An 18,915-nucleotide genomic window follows, 5' to 3' on the forward strand; every position below is an offset into this window, starting at 1 on the left:
TCATGAAACCGGAGAAATTTCGAATAACACTAAGTTACCTCAACGAGGATATGCATATCCCCTATAATAAGTATATCATATTTCTTCTTGACAGTAGGGAGAGGAAATTCAAAACTTCCAATTATAATCGATGGAATTTTTCCAATGGAGTTGATACTATGAACTTGAGGTTGTTTCCTCGGGAAGTGTACCGTATGCTCATTACCATTAACATGAAAAGTGACATTGCCTTTGTTGCAATCAATAACAGCCCCTGCAGTATTAAGAAAAGGTCTTCCAAGAATAATAGACACACTATCATCCTCGGGAATATCAAGAATAACAAAGTCCGTTAAAATAGTAACGTTTGCAACCACAACAGGCACATCCTCACAAATACCGACAGGTATAACAATTGATTTATCAGCCATTTGCAAAGATATTTCGGTAGGTGTCAGCTTATTCAAGTCAAGTCTACGATATAAAGAGAGAGGCATAACACTAACACCGGCTCCAAGATCACATAAAGCAGTTTTAATATGATTTCTTTTAATGGAGCAAGGTATAGTAGGTACTCCGGGGTCTCCAAGTTTCTTTGGTATTCCACCCTTAAAAGTATAATTAGCAATCATGGTGGAAATCTCAGCTTCCGGTATCTTTCTTTTATTAGTAATGATATCCTTCATATATTTAGCATAAGGGTTTGTTTTGAGCACATCAGTTAATCGCATACGCAAAAAGATAGGCCTAATCATTTCAGCAAAGCGCTCAAAATCCTCATCATCCTTTTTCTTGGATGGTTTTGGAGGAAAAGGCATGGGTTTCTGAACCCAAGGTTCCCTTTCTTTACCATGTTTCCTAGCAACAAAGTCTCTTTTATCATAACGTTGATTCTTTGGTTGTGGGTTATCAAGATCAACAGCAGGTTCAATTTCTACATCATTGTCATTACTAGGTTGAGCATCATCATGAACATCATCATTAATATTTTCACTAGGTTCATGTTCATTACCGGATTGTGTTTCAGCATCAGACATAGATATATCATTTGGATTATCAGGTGGTTCAGCAATAGGTTCACTAGAAGTTTGCACAGTTCTACCATTTTTCTTCTTCTTCTTTTTAGAAGAACTAGGAACATCAATATTATTTCTTTGAGAATCTTGCTCGATTCTCTTAGGGTGGCCTTCAGGATACAAAGGTTCCCGAGTCATTCTACCAGTTCTAGTAGCCACTCTAACAGCATAATCATTTTTCTTACTATTCATTTCATCAAGCACTTCTTTTTGAGCCTTAAGTACTTGTTCTACTTGAGTGGTAACCATAGAAGCATGTTTGCTAACAAGTTTAAGTTCACCTTTAATATTAGCCATATAATCACCCAAGCGTCTAATCATATAAGCATTTTCTTTTAATTGTCTACCAAAATAAGCATTGAAGTCGTCTTGCTTAAACATAAAGTTATCAAACTCATCCAAGCACCGACTAGCAATTTTAGCAGGAGGGACTTCAGCTTTATCATATCTATAGAGAGAATTTTCCTTTACTACCTGTGTCGGGATATCAGGATCAGGAGGTTCTTCAATAAATAAAGAATTGAGATCATATGTTTCTTCAACAGACGATATATTAAGACCATGTACTTCTTCAATAGGGGGTAAATTATTAACATCTTCAGCTTTAATACCTTTTTATTTCATAGATTTCTTTGCCTCGTGCATATCTTCGGGACTAAAAAATAGAACACCTCTCTTCTTCGGAGTTGGTTTAGGAATAGGCTCAGTAATTGGAGCAGGAGCTGGCTCAGGAGGTGCCCAATTATTTTCATTTGTCAACATATTATTCAATAGAGTTTCAGCTTCATCCGGTGTTCTTTCCCTGAAAAGAGAACCAGCACAACTATCCAGGTAATCTCTGGAAGCATCGGTTAGTCCATCATAAAAGATATCAAGTATTTCAGGTTTCTTAAGAGGATGATCAGGCAAAGCATTAAGTAACTTGAGAAGCCTCCCCCAAGCTTGTGGGAGACTCTCTTCTTTAATTTGCACAAAGTTGTATATTTTCCTCAAAGCAGCTTGTTTCTTATGAGCAGGGAAATATTTAGCAGAGAAGTAATAAATCATATCCTGGGGACTATGCACACAACCAGGATCAAGAGAATTAAACCATATCTTAGCATCACCCTTTAATGAGAACGGAAATATTTTGAGTATATAAAAGTAACGCAATCTCTCATCATTAGTAAACAGGGCGGCTATATCATTTAACTTAGTAAGATGTGCCACAACAGTTTCAGATTCATAGCCATAAAACAGATCAGATTCAACCAAAGTAATTATATCAGGATCAACAGAGAATTCATAATCCTTATCAGGAACACAAATAGGTGAAGTAGCAAAAGCAGGGTCGGGTTTCATTTTATCTCTAAGTGATTCTTTGTTCCATTTAACTAATAACCTTTTGAGTTCATATCTATCTTTGCAAGCTAAAATAGCTAAAGAAGCTTCTTGATCAAATAGATAACCCTCAGGAATAACAAGTGATTCTTCATCATCACTTTCATCTTCATAATCAGATTCAATATTTTCAATCTCTCTAGCCCTAGCAAGTCGTTCCTCGAGAAATTCACTAAGTGGCATAGTAGTATCGGGCATAGAGGTAGTTTCATCATAAGTATCATGTATAGCAGAAGTAGCATCATCAATAACATGCGACATATCAGAGCGAATAACAGAACCAGGTTTAGGTGTCGCTAGCTTACTCATAACAGAAGGTGAATCAAGTGCAGAGCTAGATGGCAGTTCCTTACCTTCCCTCGTAGTTGAGGGATAAATTGTTGTCTTAGCGTCTTTCATCTTCTTCATAGTGTCCAGCAGATATAAATCCCAAGTGACTCAAAGAATAGTGCTATGCTCCCCAGCAACGGCGCCAGAAATTGGTCTTGATAACCCACAAGTATAGGGGATCGCAACATCTTTCGAGGGTAGAGTATTCAACCCAAATTTATTGATTCAACACAAGGGGAGCCAAAGAATATTCTCAAGTATTAGCAGCTGAGTTGTCAATTTAACCACACCTGGAAACTTAGTATCTGCAACAAAGTTTTTAGTAGCACAGTAATATGATAGTGGTGGTAGCAGCAACAAAAGTCAAGACAGCAAAAGTAATGTTTTTGGTATTTTGTAGTGATTGTAACAGTAGCAGCGGGAAAGTAAATAAGCGAGAACCAGTATATGGAAAACTCGTAGGCACCGGATCAGTGATGGATAATTATGCCGGATGCGGTTCATCATGTAATAGTCATAACATAGGGTGATACAGAACTAGCTCCAATTCATCAATGTAATGTAGGATAGTCATACGTGCTTATGGAAAAGAACTTGCATGACATATTTTGTCCTACCCTCCCGTCGCAGCGGGGTCCTATTGGAAACTAAGGGATATTAAGGCCTCCTTTTAATAGAGAACCGGAACAAAGCATTAGCACATAGTGAATACATGAACTCCTCAAACTATGGTCATCACCGGGAGTGGTCCCGATTATTGTCACTTCGGGGTTGCCGGATCATAACACATAGTAGGTGACTATAGACTTGCAAGATAGGATCAAGAACTCACATATATTCATGAAAACATAATAGGTTCAGATCTGAAATCATGGCACTCGGGCCCTAGTGAGAAGCATTAGGCATAGCAAAGTCATAGCAACATCAATCTCAGAACATAGTGGATACTAGGGATCAAAGCCTAACAAAACTAACTTGATTACATGATAAATCTCATCCAACCCACCACCGTCTAGCAAGCCTACGATGGAATTACTCACACACGGCGGTGAGCATCATGAAATTGGTGATGGAGGATGGTTGATGGTGACGACGGCGACGAATCCCCCTCTCCGGAGCCCCGAACGGACTCCAGATCAGCCCTCCCAAGAGGTTTTAGGGCTTGGCAGCGGCTTCGTATCGTAAAACGCGATGATTTCTTCTCTCTTATTTTTTTCTCTCCGAAAGCAAATATATAGAGTTGGAGTTGGCGTCGGAGGGCATCCAGGGGGCCCACGAGGTAGGGGGCGCGCCCTAGAGGGGGGGGCGCCCCCACCCTCGTGGACAGGGTGTGGGCCCCCTGGTCTTCAGCTTTGGCGAGGATTTTTTATTATTTTTTCTAAGATGTTCCGTGGAGTTTCAGGTCATTCCGAGAATATTTGTTTTCTGCACATAAAACAACACCATGGCAATTCTGCTGAAAACAGCGTCACTCCGGGTTAGTTCCATTCAAATCATACAAGTTAGAGTCCAAAACAAGGGCAAAAGTGTTTGGAAAAGTAGATACGACGGAGACGTATCAGGCCGCTCCCCGCCCGCCCCATGCCGCCTGGGCCTCGCGTTGGCTGCAGTGGGCCGGCTCGGCCGCGCCCCAGCCCATCGGCTGCTTCCAGCTACTGGGCCCTTGCCCCGGCTGCTGGGTTGTCCTGCCAACCCTAGGCCGGCCGGCGTTGTGCCCTAGGCCCAGGTCCATCAGGACCTCTATCTGGATCCCCTTCGCTCCAACTCGCCCCCCCCCGCTGCCACCCCTGATCCAGCTCGCCTCTCCCTCCCCCCTCGCCCAGCCACCGCCTCCGACGGCCCTCCTGCCGCGTTCGTTGTCCCCCGCCCTCCTCTCCCGTCTCGTCGTGCCCGCCCATGACGCGCGATTGGGACGATGGGGCCGCTCGCCCCAAGCGCCGTGAGGCCGACCGGAGCGAGGCTTCCCGCCCCTCCCCTGACGCCCTGCGCCGGGAGGAGGAGCTTCGGCGGGAGCTGCGTGCGCTCTGGGACGGCCGCCGCGATGAGCGCCGCTCTCCGGCCCACCACGATTCCCGGGGCCGGTCCCTCTCCCCTCGGCTGGAGTCCTTGGGTGACCGGCGCGCGAGGCGGTGCTCGCCATCCCCTGCCCCACGGCGCGGCCGGAGCCCCTCCCCGGCACGGGCCCTGCGCCCCCCGTCCCCCCGTTCCCAAGCCCCGCCTCCAGCCCCCGCTATGAAGTGGTACATGCTGCCCCACGCCACCGGGTCCTCGGCTCCTTCCGTGACTACCGCTCCGGGCGGTGGCCCCCCTCGCGTCCGCCAAGGTCCTGCCAAGAAGAAGAAACACCGCGGTCAAGGCCGAGGCAACCTGGCCCCCCTGCCACCCCTGGTCCCGGGCTCCTCCGCCGTCCCGGACTCCGTCTCCAACCATTCCCGCACCCCTTGTTTCAATTGCGGGGTGGCGGGCCACTCGCAAGTCAACTGCGCCAACCCTCCGTGCTGCTACATTTGCAAGGATCCTGAGCACCCCGCGCTTCTGTGCCCTGACCGCCCGGTGACGTCAGAGCTCATGATGTACGGCCACGGCATCGAGGGGCTGGGCTTCTTTCACCTGGAGGTTCCTGACCTTCCGCCGGCCACCCCCTCCCTTCAGGCGATCGTCACCGTGGTCGATGGGGTTTCCTCCCCAGAGATGATCGAGGCTGAGCTCAACCACCTCTACCGTCAGCAATGGGACTGGGCGGTCACCCCGACCGCCGGTCACATCTTCACTGTGGTCTTTCCCGACTCCGTTAGCCACGGCTACGCCACGCGGAGTGGCCGGATCACCCTCGCCCTCCACCAGCTCGTCGTCGACATCACCGAGCTAGTCCTGGACGCCCAGGTCGTGGCCGTCCTAGATACTGCTTGGCTGCTTGTGGGCGGCCTCCCCGACATCGCCCGGTCTAAGCTCGTCATCCGCCAGATGTCTAAGATTCTGGGCACGGTGGTGGTGGTTGACGAGCTCTCTCTCCGCAAGGAGGAGGAGGTCCGGGTCAAGGTCAAGTGTTTAGACTCCACCAAGCTTCACGTCACCGTTCGTGTGTTCTTCAACGACGAGGGGTATGACCTACGGATCGCTCCCAAGCCTCCCAACCATGTCGGTCGCCCCGCTTCACCAACGATGGTCCCCCCGGTGACAACCCGGGGACCAACGACGGCTACCACGGCCGCCACCGGCCCCGCTCTCGCCGGTCGGACGACGAGGAGGGATCGGAGGACCTACTCCCGGTCTCAGTCTCGCTCTCCCTCACCTCCGGCCGCCGGGGGGCATGGGCGTCAGGTTGCTCCAGGTCTGCTCCTTGAGGATCCGCTCGGCTCGATGCCCGAGTCCCCTGAGGCCAGTGATGCCTCCAGCGTGGGCTTGGTCGCCTGCCCCGGGACCTCTCCTCGTTCCCCCGTTCTAGTCGGCTCGTCGCACCCCAGCTCCCCCACGCCGCCGCCGAGTTCACCATCCCCGACCGCCGGCGTGTTGGTCCCTGTTGTGGCCTCCGCCCCCCCCCCCCCCCCCCCCCCCCCCCCGCTGACCCCCGCGACGTCCCGCCTCTGCCGACGGGCTCTAGTGCGGTCGGGGGGCCCCGGTTGTTTCGCCGGTGCTCGCCGAGGGGGAGGTGACATTCCCAGCTTCCCCTCTTGGCGCGGTGATCGTCGCCGCTCCGTCGGGCTTGATGATGGCCCTCGGTGGGGTTGTGGTGGCTTTGGCTATCACCAGCCCACCCACTGACCCCCCCCCGTGGCCGCCTCGCCTCCTCCGGTCGCGGATCCTCCCAGCTCGCGGCTCCTCTCGCCGACCCGGCCCCGACCGTCGCCTCCCCTGCGCCTCCCCTGCCGAGCCTGACCCCGACTCCGGCGCCCCCTGGCTGCGTGCTCCCTCCTGCGACGGCTCTTGGCACAGACGTGGAGACTCAGGTGACCACTCCCGTGGCCGCCCCGCCTCCCCCTCCGTGAGCCGTGGCCTACTCTCGCCGCGGCCGGTCGTCCTCCTCTCCGGTGACTGCCTCCCGCCAGAGCGCGCGGATTGACGCGGCGCACCCCGAGGGAGGCCCGACGCTGCACATCCACGAGCGGGCAGAGCTCCGGGCGGCTTCCCGGAACCTGGAGCCAGGCACGCCGGTAGTCCCCCCTCAGCATCTACTTGCTCATTCTCTGCTTTGGAGTCGGTTCCGCTCGGCCACCTTGCGAAGGTCGCGTCAGATTCTGCGATCCTGTTCAGGGGGGAGGTTGGTCCCCCCTTGGTCCAGATTGAGGCCATTAGGGCCCGTGAGATCCTTGACGGTCGCCTCGTGGAGGCCCGAGCGGTTCTGCTCGCGCCCCCCCCCCCCCCCGCCGATCGTGTCAGAGGATGTCGCTCCGCCCCTCCTCAGCGGGCTGGTGGCATTCCCCCCTGTCCATGGCGGAGCTGCTGGGCCGAACCCGTTCTCGCACCGCCGCTCTCCGCGCCCAAAGCGCATCTCGTTTCTTGGAGTCAAGCAGCCCCCTATGGATGCTTGATGCATGCTCTCTTCTGGAACATTCGCGGCTTCGGCCATGATGGCCGCCGCTGCCAACTCATCGAGTACATGCGTGAGGAACACATTGACATTGTCGCCATCCAAGAAACCATGCGCACGGAATTCTCCCTCCCGGAGCTCGACCGCCTCAGCCCCCACCTCTTCGTCTGGCATTGGCTCCCTTCTAGTGGGAGCGCGGGCCACTCGGGTGGCATCTTGTTAGGCATCAAGGATGCCACCTTTGAGGTCGGTAGTATGGACCGGGGACAATTTTTTGTCAGCATGGAACTTTATGAACGCGCCATCAACTTCAAGTGGGAGGTTATTATTGTCTACGGCCCCGCCGACCATAGCCGGTCCTCCTCCTTCCTTGAGGAGCTCCATCGGAAGATCTCGGCTGCTTCGCATCCAGTGGTGGTCGGGGGCGATTTTAACCTCCTCCGCTTCGCGGAGGACAAGAGCAATTCACATGTAAACTTTGCACGGATGCAAATGTTCAATGACTGCATTGCTGACCTTGGTCTCCGCGAATTAGATATGGTTGGTGCCAGGTTCACCTGGACCAACCGTCAGGCTACTCCGACCCAGTCCATCCTGGACCGGGTCCTAGTTTCCCCGGAATGGGACCTCTGGTGCCCCCTTGCTTCCCTTCGGGCCATCACTCGGATTGGTTCTGACCACGTCCCCCTCCTCCTCTCCTCCACCGACGAGCGTCCCCCGATCCCTCCCCGATTTCAGTTTGAGACATTTTGGTTGTCCCAAGCTGGCTTCATCGAGGCCGTGACCGCTCGTTGGGTGGAGGCTCGCGCCCTCTCCCAGTCCTTGTCTCGCCCCCCATCCGCCATCAACGCGTGGCATTTCTGTGCCAAGCGTGGCCGACAGTTCATGAAGGGCTGGGGTGCCAACTGATGGGTTTCGTAGTAATTTCAAAAAATTTCCTACGCTCACGCAAGATCATGGTGATGCATAGCAACGAGAGGGGAGAGTATGGTCTACGTACCCTTGTAGATCGACAACGTAAGCGTTTGGTTGATGTAGTCGTACATCTCCACGGCCCGACCGATCAAGCACCGAAACTACGGCACCTCCGAGTTCTAGCACACGTTCAGCTCGATGACGATCCCCGGACTCCGATCCAGCAAAGTGTCGGGGAAGAGTTCCGTCAGCACGACGGCGTGGTGACGATCTTGATGAACTACTGCAGTAGGGCTTCGCCTAAGCACCGCTACAATATTATCAAGGACTATGGTGGAAGGGGGCACCGCACACGGCTAAGAATACGATCACGTGGATCAAGTTGTGTTTCTCTGGGGTGCCCCTGCCTCCGTATATAAAGGCTCAAGGGGGGGTGCGGCCGGCCTAGGAGAGGCGCGCCAGGAGGAGTCCTACTCCCTCTGGGAGTAGGATCCCCCCCCCCAATCCTAGTTGGAATAGGATTCGCGGAGGGGGGGAAAGAGAGAGGGGGGCCGGCCCCCTCTCCTTGTCCTATTCGGACCAAGGGAGGGGAGGGGCGCACGGCCCATCTTGGGCTGCCCCTTCTCTTTTCCACTAAGGCCCACTTAGGCCCATATAGCTCCCGGGGGGTTCCGGTAACCTCCCGGTACTCCGGTAAAATCCCGATTTCACCCGGAACACTTCCGATATCCAAACATAGGCTTCCAATATATCAATCTTTATGTCTCGACCATTTCGAGACTCCTCGTCATGTCCGTGATCACATCCGGGACTCCGAACAACCTTCGGTACATCAAAATGTATAAACTCATAATATAACTGTCATCGTAACCTTAAGCGTGCGGACCCTACGGGTTCGAGAACAATGTAGACATGACCGAGACACGTCTCCGGTCAATAACCAATAGCGGAACCTGGATGCTCATATTGGCTCCTACATATTCTACGAAGATCTTTTATCGGTCAGACCGCATAACAACATACGTTGTTCCCTTTGTCATCGGTATGTTACTTGCCCGAGATTCGATCGTCGGTATCCCATAACTAGTTCAATCTCGTTACCTGCAAGTCTCTTTACTCGTTCTGTAATACATCATCCCGCAATTAACTCATTAGTTGCACTGCTTGCAAGGCTTAAGTGATGTGCATTACCGAGAGGGCCCAGAGATACCTCTCCGACAATCGGAGTGACAAATCCTAATCTCGAAATTCGCCAACCCAACATGTACCTTTGGAGACACCTGTAGAGCTCCTTTATAATCACCCAGTTACATTGTGACGTTTGGTAGCACACAAAGTGTTCCTCTGGCAAACGGGAGTTGCATAATCTCATAGTCATAGGAACATGTATAAGTCATGAAGAAAGCAATAGCAACATACTAAACGATCGGGTGCTAAGCTAATGGAATGGGTCATGTCAATTAGATCATTCAACTAATGATGTGATCCTGTTAATCAAATGACAACTCTTTTTCCATGGTTAGGAAACATAACCATCTTTGATTAACAAGCTAGTCTAGTAGAGGCATACTAGTGACACTCTGTTTGTCTATGTATTCACACATGTATTATGTTTCCAGTTAATACAATTCTAGCATGAATAATAAACATTTATCATGATATAAGGAAATAAATAATAACTTTATTATTGCCTCTAGGGCATATTTCCTTCAGTCTCCCACTTGCACTAGAGTCAATAATCTAGATCACATCGCCATGTGATTTAACATCAATAGTTCACATCTTTATGTGATTGGTTCACATCTCCATGTGACTAACACCCAAAGGGTTTACTAGATTCAATAATCTAGTTCACATCGCTATGTGATTAAGACTCAAAAAGTGATCATGTTTTGCTTGTGAGAGAAGTTTAGTCAACGGGTCTGCCACATTCAGATCCGCATGTATTTTGCAAATTTCTATGTCAACAATGCTCTGCATGGAGCTACTCTAGCTAATTGCTTCCACTTTCAATATGTATCCAGATTGAGACTTAGAGTCATCTGGATCAGTGTCAAAGCTTGCATCGACGTATCCCTTTACGATGAACCTTTTGTCACCTCCGTAATCAAGAAACATATCCTTATTCCAGTAAGGATAATTTTGACCGCTGTCCATTGATCTACTCTTAGATCACTATTGTACTCCCTCTCTTAACACAGTGTATGGTATACAATAGATCTGGTACACAACATGGCATACTTTATAGAACCTATGACTGAGGCATAGGGAATGACTTTCATTCTCTTTCTATCTTCTGCCGTGGTCGGGCTTTGAGTCTTACTCAACTTCACACCTTGTAACACAGGCAAGAAACTTTTTCTTTGACTGTTCCATTTTGAACTACTTCAAAATCTTGTCAAGGTATGTACTCATTGAAAAACTTATCAAGCGTCTTGATCTATCTCTATAGATCTTGATACTCAATATGTAAGCAGCTTTACCGAGGTCTTTCTTTGAAAAACTCCTTTCAAACACTCCTTTATGCTTTGCATAATAATTCTACATTATTTCCGATCAACAATATGTCATACACATATACTTATCAGAAATGATGTAGTGCTCCCACTCACTTTCTTGTAAATACAGGCTTCACCGCAAGTCTGTATAAAACTATATGCTTTGATCAACTTATCAAAGCGTATATTCCAACTCCGAGATTCTTGCACCAGTCCATAGATGGATCGCTGGAGCTTGCATATTTAGTTAACACCTTTAGGATCGACAAAACCTTCTAGTTGCATCATATACAACTCTTCTTTAGTAAATCCATTAAGGAATGCAGTTTTGTTTATCCATTTGCCAGATTTCATAAAATGCGGCAATTGCTAACATGATTCGGACAGACTTAAGCATAGATACGAGTGAGAAAATCTCATCGTAGTCAACACCTTGAACTTGTCGAAAACCTTTTGCGACAATTCTAGCTTTGTAGATAGTAACACTACTATCAGCGTCCGTCTTCCTCTTGAAGATCCATTTATTTTCTATGGCTTGCCGATCATCAGGCAAATCCATCAAAGTCCATACTTTGTTCTCATACATGGATCATATCTCAGATTTCATGGCCTCAAACCATTTCGCGGAATCTGGGCTCATCATCGCTTCCTCATAGTTCGCAAGTTCGTCATGGTCTAGTAACATGACTTCCAGAACAGGATTATCGTACCACTCTGGTGCGGATCTCACTCTGGTTTACCTACGAGATTTGGTAGTAACTTGATCTGAAGTTACATGATCATCATCATTAGCTTCCTCACTAATTGGTGTAGTAGTCACAGGAACAGATTTCTGTGATGAACTACTTTCCAATAAGGGAGCAGTTACAGTTACCTCATCAAGTTCTACTTTCCTCCCACTCACTTCTTTCGAGAGAAACTCCTTCTCTAGAAAAACTCCGAATTTAGCAACGAATGTCTTGCCTTCGGATCTGTGATAAAAGGTGTATCCAATAGTCTCCTTTGGGTATCCTATGAAGACATATTTCTCTGATTTGGGTTTGAGCTTATCAGGATGAAACTTTTTCATATAAGCATCATAATCCCAAACTTTAAGAAACGACAACTTTGGTTTCTTGCCAAACCACAGTTCAGATTGTGTCGTCTCAACGGACTTAGATGGTGCCCTATTTAACGTGAATGCAGCTGTCTCTAATGCATAACCCCAAAACGATAGTGGTAGATCGGTAAGAGACATCATAGATCGCACCATATCTAATAAAGTACGGTTATGACATTCGGACACACCATTATGCTGTGGTGTTCCAGGTGGCATGAGTTTGTGAAACTATTCCACATTGTTTTAATTGAAGACCAAACTCGTAACTCAAATATTTTACTTCTGTGATCATATCGTAGAAACTTCCATTTTTGTTACGATGATTCTCCACTTCACTCTGAAATTCTTTGAACTTTTCAAATGTTTCAGACCTTTGTTTCATCAAGTAGATATACTCATATCTGCTCAAATCATCTGTGAAGATCAGAAAATAATGATACCTTGTCGCGAGTCTCAATATTCATCGGACCACATACATCAGTATGTATGATTTCCAAAAAATTTGTTGATCGCTCCATTGTTCCTAAGAACGGAGTCTAAGTCATCTTGCCCATGAGGCATGGTTCGCAAGCATCAACTGATTCATAATCAAGTGATTCCAAAAGCCCATCAGCATGGAGTTTCTTCATGCGCTTTACACCAATATGACCTAAATAGCAGTGCCACAAATAAGTTGCACTATCATTATTAACTTTGCATCTTTTGGTTTCAATATTATGATTATGTGTATCACTACGATCGAGATCCAACGAACTATTTTCATTGGGTGTGTAACCATATAAGGTTTTATTCATGTAAACAGAACAACAATTTATTCTCTTACTTAAATGAATAACCGTATTACAATAAACATGATCAAATCATATTCATGCTTCAACGCAAACACCAAATAACACTTATTTAGGTTCAACACTAATCCCGAAAGTATAGGGAGTGTGCGATGATGATCATATCAATCTTGGAACCACTTCCAACACACATCGTCACTTCACCCTTAACTAGTCTCTGTTTATTCTGCAACTCCCGTTTCGAGTTACTAATCTTAGCAACTGAACTAGTATCAAATACTGAGGGGTTGCTATAAACACTAGTAAAGTACACATCAATAACATGTATATCAAATATACTTATGTTCACTTTGCCATCCTTCTTATTCGCCAATCACTTGGGGTAGTTCCGCTTCCATGATGACCAGTCCCTTTGCAGTAGAAGCACTTAGTCTCAGGCTTAGGACCAGACTTGGGCTTCTTCACTTGAGCAGCAACTTGCTTGCCGTTCTTCTTGAAGTCCCCCTTCCCTTTGTCCCTTTTCTTGAAACTAGTGGTCTTTTAACCATCAACATTGATGTTTTTCTTGATTTCTACCTTCGTCGATTTCAGCATCACGAAGAGCTTGGGAATCGTTTCCGTGTATCCCTTGCATATTATAGTTCATCACGAAGTTCTACTAACTTGGTGATGGTGACTAGAGAATTCTGTCAATCACTATCTTATCTGGAAGATTAACTCCCACTTGATTCAAGCGATTGTAGTACTCAGACAATCTGGGCATGCCTCACTAGTTGAGCGATTCTCCTCCATCTTTTAGCTATAGAACTTGGGAGACTTCATATCTCTCAACTCGGGTATTTGCTTGAAATATTAACTTCAACTCCTGGAACATCTCATATGGTCCCATGACGTTCAAAACGTCTTTGAAGTCCCGATTCTAAGCCATTAAGCATGGTGCACTAAACTATCAAGTAGTCATCATATTGAGCTAGCCAAACGATTCATAACGTCTGCATCTGCTCCTGCAATAGGTCTGTCACCTAGCGGTGCATCAAGGACATAATTCTTCTGTGCAGCAATGAGGATAAACCTCAGATCACGGATCCAATCCGCATCTTTGCTACTAACATCTTTCAACACAATTTTCTCTAGGAACATATCAAAATAAACACAGGGAAGCAACAACGCGAGCTATTGATCTACAACATGATTTGCAAAATACTACCAGGACTAAGTTCATGATAAATTTAAGTTCAATTTAATCATATTACTTAAGAACTCCCACTTAGATAGACATCCCTCTAATCCTCTAAGTGATCACGTGATCCAAATCAACTAAACCATGTCCGATCATCACGTGAGATGGAGTAGTTTCATTGGTGAACATCACTATGTTGATCATATCTACTATATGATTCACGCTCGACCTTTCGGTCTCCGTGTTCCGAGGCCATATCTGTATATGCTTGGCTCGTCAAGTATAACCTGAGTATTCCGCGTGTGCAACTGTTTTGCACCTGTTGTATTTGAACGTAGAGCCTATCACACCCGATCATCACGTGGTGTCTCAGCACGAAGAACTTTCGCAACGGTGCATACTCAGGGAGAACACTTCTTGATAATTTGTGAGAGATCATCTTAAAATGCTACCGTCAAACTAAGCAAAATAAGATATATAAAAGATAAACATCATATGCAATCAAAATATGTGACATGATATGGCCATCATCATCTTGCGCCTTTGATCTCCATCTCCAAAGTACTGTCATGATCTCTATCATCACCGGCATGACACCATGATCTCCATCATCTTGATCTATATCAATGTGTCGTCACATGGTCGTCTCGCCAACTATTGCTCTTGCAACTATTGCTATCGCATAGCGAGAAAGTAAAGCAATTATTTGGCGCTTGCATCTTATGCAATAAAGAGACAACCATAAGGCTTTTGCCAGTTGCCGATAACTTTAACAAAACATGATCATCTCATACAACAACTTATATCTCATCACGTTTTGACCATATCACATCACAACAAGTTAGACGTCCTCTACTTTGTTGTTACAAGTTTTACGTGGCTGCTACGGGCTTAAGCAAGAACCAATCTTACCTATGCATCAAAACCACAACGATAGTTTGTCAAGTTGGTGCTGTTTTAACCTTCGCAAGGACCGGGCGTAGCCACACTCAGTTCAACTAAAGTTGGAGAAACTGTCACCCGCTAGCCACCTTTGTGCAAAGCACGTCGGGAGAACCGGTCTCGCGTAAGCGTACGCGTAATGTCGGTCCGGGCCGCTTCATCCAACAATACCGCCGAACCAAAGTATGACATGCTAGTAAGCAGTATGACTTATATCGCCCACAACTCACTTGTGTTCTACTCGTGCATATAACATCAACACATAAAACCTAGGCTCGGATGCCACTGTTGGGTTTCGTAGTAATTTCAAAAAAATTCCTACGCTCACGCAAGATCATGGTGATGCATAGCAACGAGAGGGGAGAGTATGATCTACGTACCCTTGTAGATCGACAACGGAAGCGTTTGGTTGATGTAGTCGTACGTCTCCACGGTCCGACCGATCAAGCACCGAAACTACGGCACCTCCGAGTTCTAGCACACGTTCAGCTCGATGACGATCCCCGGACTCCGATCCAGCAAAGTGTCAGGGAAGAGTTCCGTCAGCACGACGGCGTGGTGACGATCTTGATGTACTACTGCAGCAGGGCTTCGCCTAGGCACCGCTACAATATTATCGAGGACTATGGTGGAAGGGGGCACCGCACACGGCTAAGAATATGATCACGTGGATCAACTTGTGTTTCTCTGGGGTGCCCCTGCCTCCGTATATAAAGGCTCAAGGGGGGGGGGTGCGGCCGGCCTAGGAGAGGCGCGCCAGGAGGAGTCCTACTCCCTCTGGGAGTAGGATTCCCCCCCCAATCCTAGTTGGAATAGGATTCGCGGAGGGGGGAAAAGAGAGAGGGGGGCCGGCCCCCTCTCCTTGTCCTATTCGGACCAAGGGAGGGGAGGGGCGCGCGGCCCATCTTGGGCTGCCCCTTCTCTTTTCCACTAAGGCCCACTTAGGCCCATATAGCTCCCGGGGGGTTCCGGTAACCTCCCGATACTCCGGTAAAATCCCGATTTCACCCGGAACACTTCCGATATCCAAACATAGGCTTCCAATATATCAATCTTTATGTCCCGACCATTTCGAGACTCCTCGTCATGTCCGTGATCACATCCGGGACTCCGAACAACCTTCGGTACATCAAAATGTATAAACTCATAATATAACTGTCATCGTAACCTTAAGCGTGCGGACCCTACGGGTTCGAGGACAATGTAGACATGACCGAGACACGTCTCCGGTCAATAACCAATAGCGGAACCTGGATGCTCATATTGGCTCCTACATATTCTACGAAGATCTTTTATCGGTCAGACCACATAACAACATACGTTGTTCCCTTTGTCATCGGTATGTTACTTGCCCGAGATTCGATCGTCGGTATCCCATACCTAGTTCAATCTCGTTACCGGCAAGTCTCTTTACTCATTTTGTAATACATCAGCCCGCAACTAACTCATTAGTTGCAATGCTTGCAAGGCTTAAGTGATGTGCATTACCGAGAGGGCCCAGAGATACCTCTCCGACAATCGGAGTGACAAATCCTAATCTCGAAATACGCCAACCCAACATGTACCTTTGGAGACACCTGTAGAGCTCCTTTATAATCACCCAGTTACGTTGTGACGTTTGGTAGCACACAAAGTGTTCCTCTGGCAAACGGGAGTTGCATAATCTCATAGTCATAGGAACATGTATAAGTCATGAAGAAAGCAATAGCAACATACTAAACGATCGGGTGCTAAGCTAATGGAATGGGTCATGTCAATCAGATCATTCAACTAATGATGTGATCCTGTTAATCAAATGACAACTCTTTGTCCATGGTTAGGAAACATAACCATCTTTGATTAACAAGCTTGTCTAGTAGAGGCATACTAGTGACACTCTGTTTGTCTATGTATTCACACATGTATTATGTTTCCGGTTAATACAATTCTAGCATGAATAATAAACATTTATCATGATATAAGGAAATAAATAATAACTTTATTATTGCCTCTAGGGCATATTTCCTTCACTGGTGTCATCCCTGGATCAGTAATGCTGACACCACACAGTACTCGGAGGATTTATAGCAGAGTAGCAATCACACACTTATTACATCGAGTGTCTCCATAAAGAACTTATTACAATGAATATGGCTTAAGGCCATCTAATAACGATAACAGCAGAAGGCTTGGAAGATAAGTGAGTCCATCAACTCCAACGGCATCACTGAGTATAGAACCACGACCTAAAAACTCCTTAATCGTCGTCTAAAAAGTATGCAACATTAACATTGCAGCCCGAAACGGGTCAGCACATGGAATATGCTGGCAATGTAACACATAGAGAGTAATGGAATGAAACAGCTATACTATATGCATATTTGGCTGGTGGAAAGCTCTATGGTTACAGTTTTGCGTAAAGCCAATTTTTCCCTACTTCAAAGGAATAAATTTTATTTAACTATCATGGTAGTTGTTAAACATTGAGAATGGTTGACAGCATTCTCAATCCCAATTAAGCATCATCTTTAAACATAACCCATCAAAATTAATTTAGAGTAACATGTTGAGATTCACATGATAATCCAAGTACTATATACTCAGGATGTCCATAACCGGGGACACGGCTAACCATGATTAGTTTATTACACTCTGCAAAGGTTTGCGCACTTTTCCCCACAAGACCCGATCGCCTCCGTTTGGTTTCTCGCACTACATGGTGTTTGAGAAGACGGATGACCGAGACATAGTCTTTCAGAAGCGCTAGCACCTTACGATCGGGTAGACCGTACCACCTACATCCACTACATCTGCTAGTCTACCACTATAAGAGTTCGCATAACTTAGTCAACTATGCTAGAGCCCATAATAGCTTGTGGCTGCACACGGAAGTTTCTAGTATGAATAGTCTCATGATCCCTTTGAGCCTGGGTGGCAGTCCAAAAGAAAACAGGCAAGTCCTGGAATATCCAGGTGCCTCAATCCACCCAGATGTGTGTTTAAGTTGCCACCTTAGATAAACCATTAATTAATCAAACTCACATCTGTCATGGATTTCACTCACCCAATCCACGTCTACTGGCATAGCATGGCATAATAAGCAAACGTAGAAGTAACTCCCAAAGGTTTGATACTAAACAGGTAATAGGTACTACCTCATCTACTTCTCATCCCACAATTTAATTAGATCCTAATCATGCAATGTGTGAGGATTTGATCTAATGCAATAAAACTGGGTAGTAGAAAAGTATGATCAAAGCGTTACTTGCCTTGCTGATGATCCGCGAAACCTAACGATTCGAAGTAACAGGCGGCGCACTCCGAGTATTCTATCGCAGACAAACAAACAAGCATACAATAAGTACTCATCTAATGCACAGGTAAAACTCAAATAAGAGATCTAACCAGAAGGTTCAACTTAAGAACTCCGGTTGGCAAAAAGAATCAAATCGAACAAAGCAACGAAAGTCAAACGGCGAAAGAAAACAACTTCGTTCTAGTAATCTGGATCTAGGGAAAATTTTACAGTAGCAAAATCTAGTTTAAGTTAGTTAAACGGATAGAGGGTTTCGAGACGAAACTCTAGGCGCTTGAATCGCCTGATTCCGATAAACGAGCGAAAAGTTATACTAAAACGAAAATCGGATCAGGAATCGCGATCAGAAAAATCGTGGATTTAATCCGAGAAAAAGAAAAACGACGAACGCTTGCTAGAACGAACGAACGGACGAATGCTCGCTATTTAAATAAACCGGAAAAACCGATCTATTTAAAAAAACCGAATCTAAAAAACCGACAAAAAAACCGATCTATAATTTTTTTTTAAAAACCGATGGCACGGACAACGAGGCGGCGGCGAACCTCGTCGGTGGCGTCCGGCGGCGGCGGCGGGCAGCGGCGGCGACTGGCAGCGGCGGCGGCGCGGGGCGGCGGCGGCGGCGGTGGCGGCGGCGGGCAGCGGCGGCGACTGGCAGCGGCGGCGGCGGCGCGTGGGCGGGGCGGCTCGGGCTAGCGTTTGCCCCGGGTGGGCTGCCTCAGCTTTTAAAGCCTGCCGGGCCAGAGTCCTATCCGGACACGACCCGGTTAGGTCGGTTTGCGTTTTTTTAATTATTCCGCTCGGAAGAAAAATAAAAAGAAATATTGAACGGACTCCAAAAATTCCGAAATAAATTTTCACGGGCTTCTAAAATCAAGCCGCACAAGGTGAACATTTATTTGGGA

The sequence above is a fragment of the Triticum urartu genome, chromosome 4 (genome assembly GCF_003073215.2).
Source record: "Triticum urartu cultivar G1812 chromosome 4, Tu2.1, whole genome shotgun sequence".
NCBI classification, from domain to species: Eukaryota; Viridiplantae; Streptophyta; class Magnoliopsida; order Poales; family Poaceae; genus Triticum; species Triticum urartu.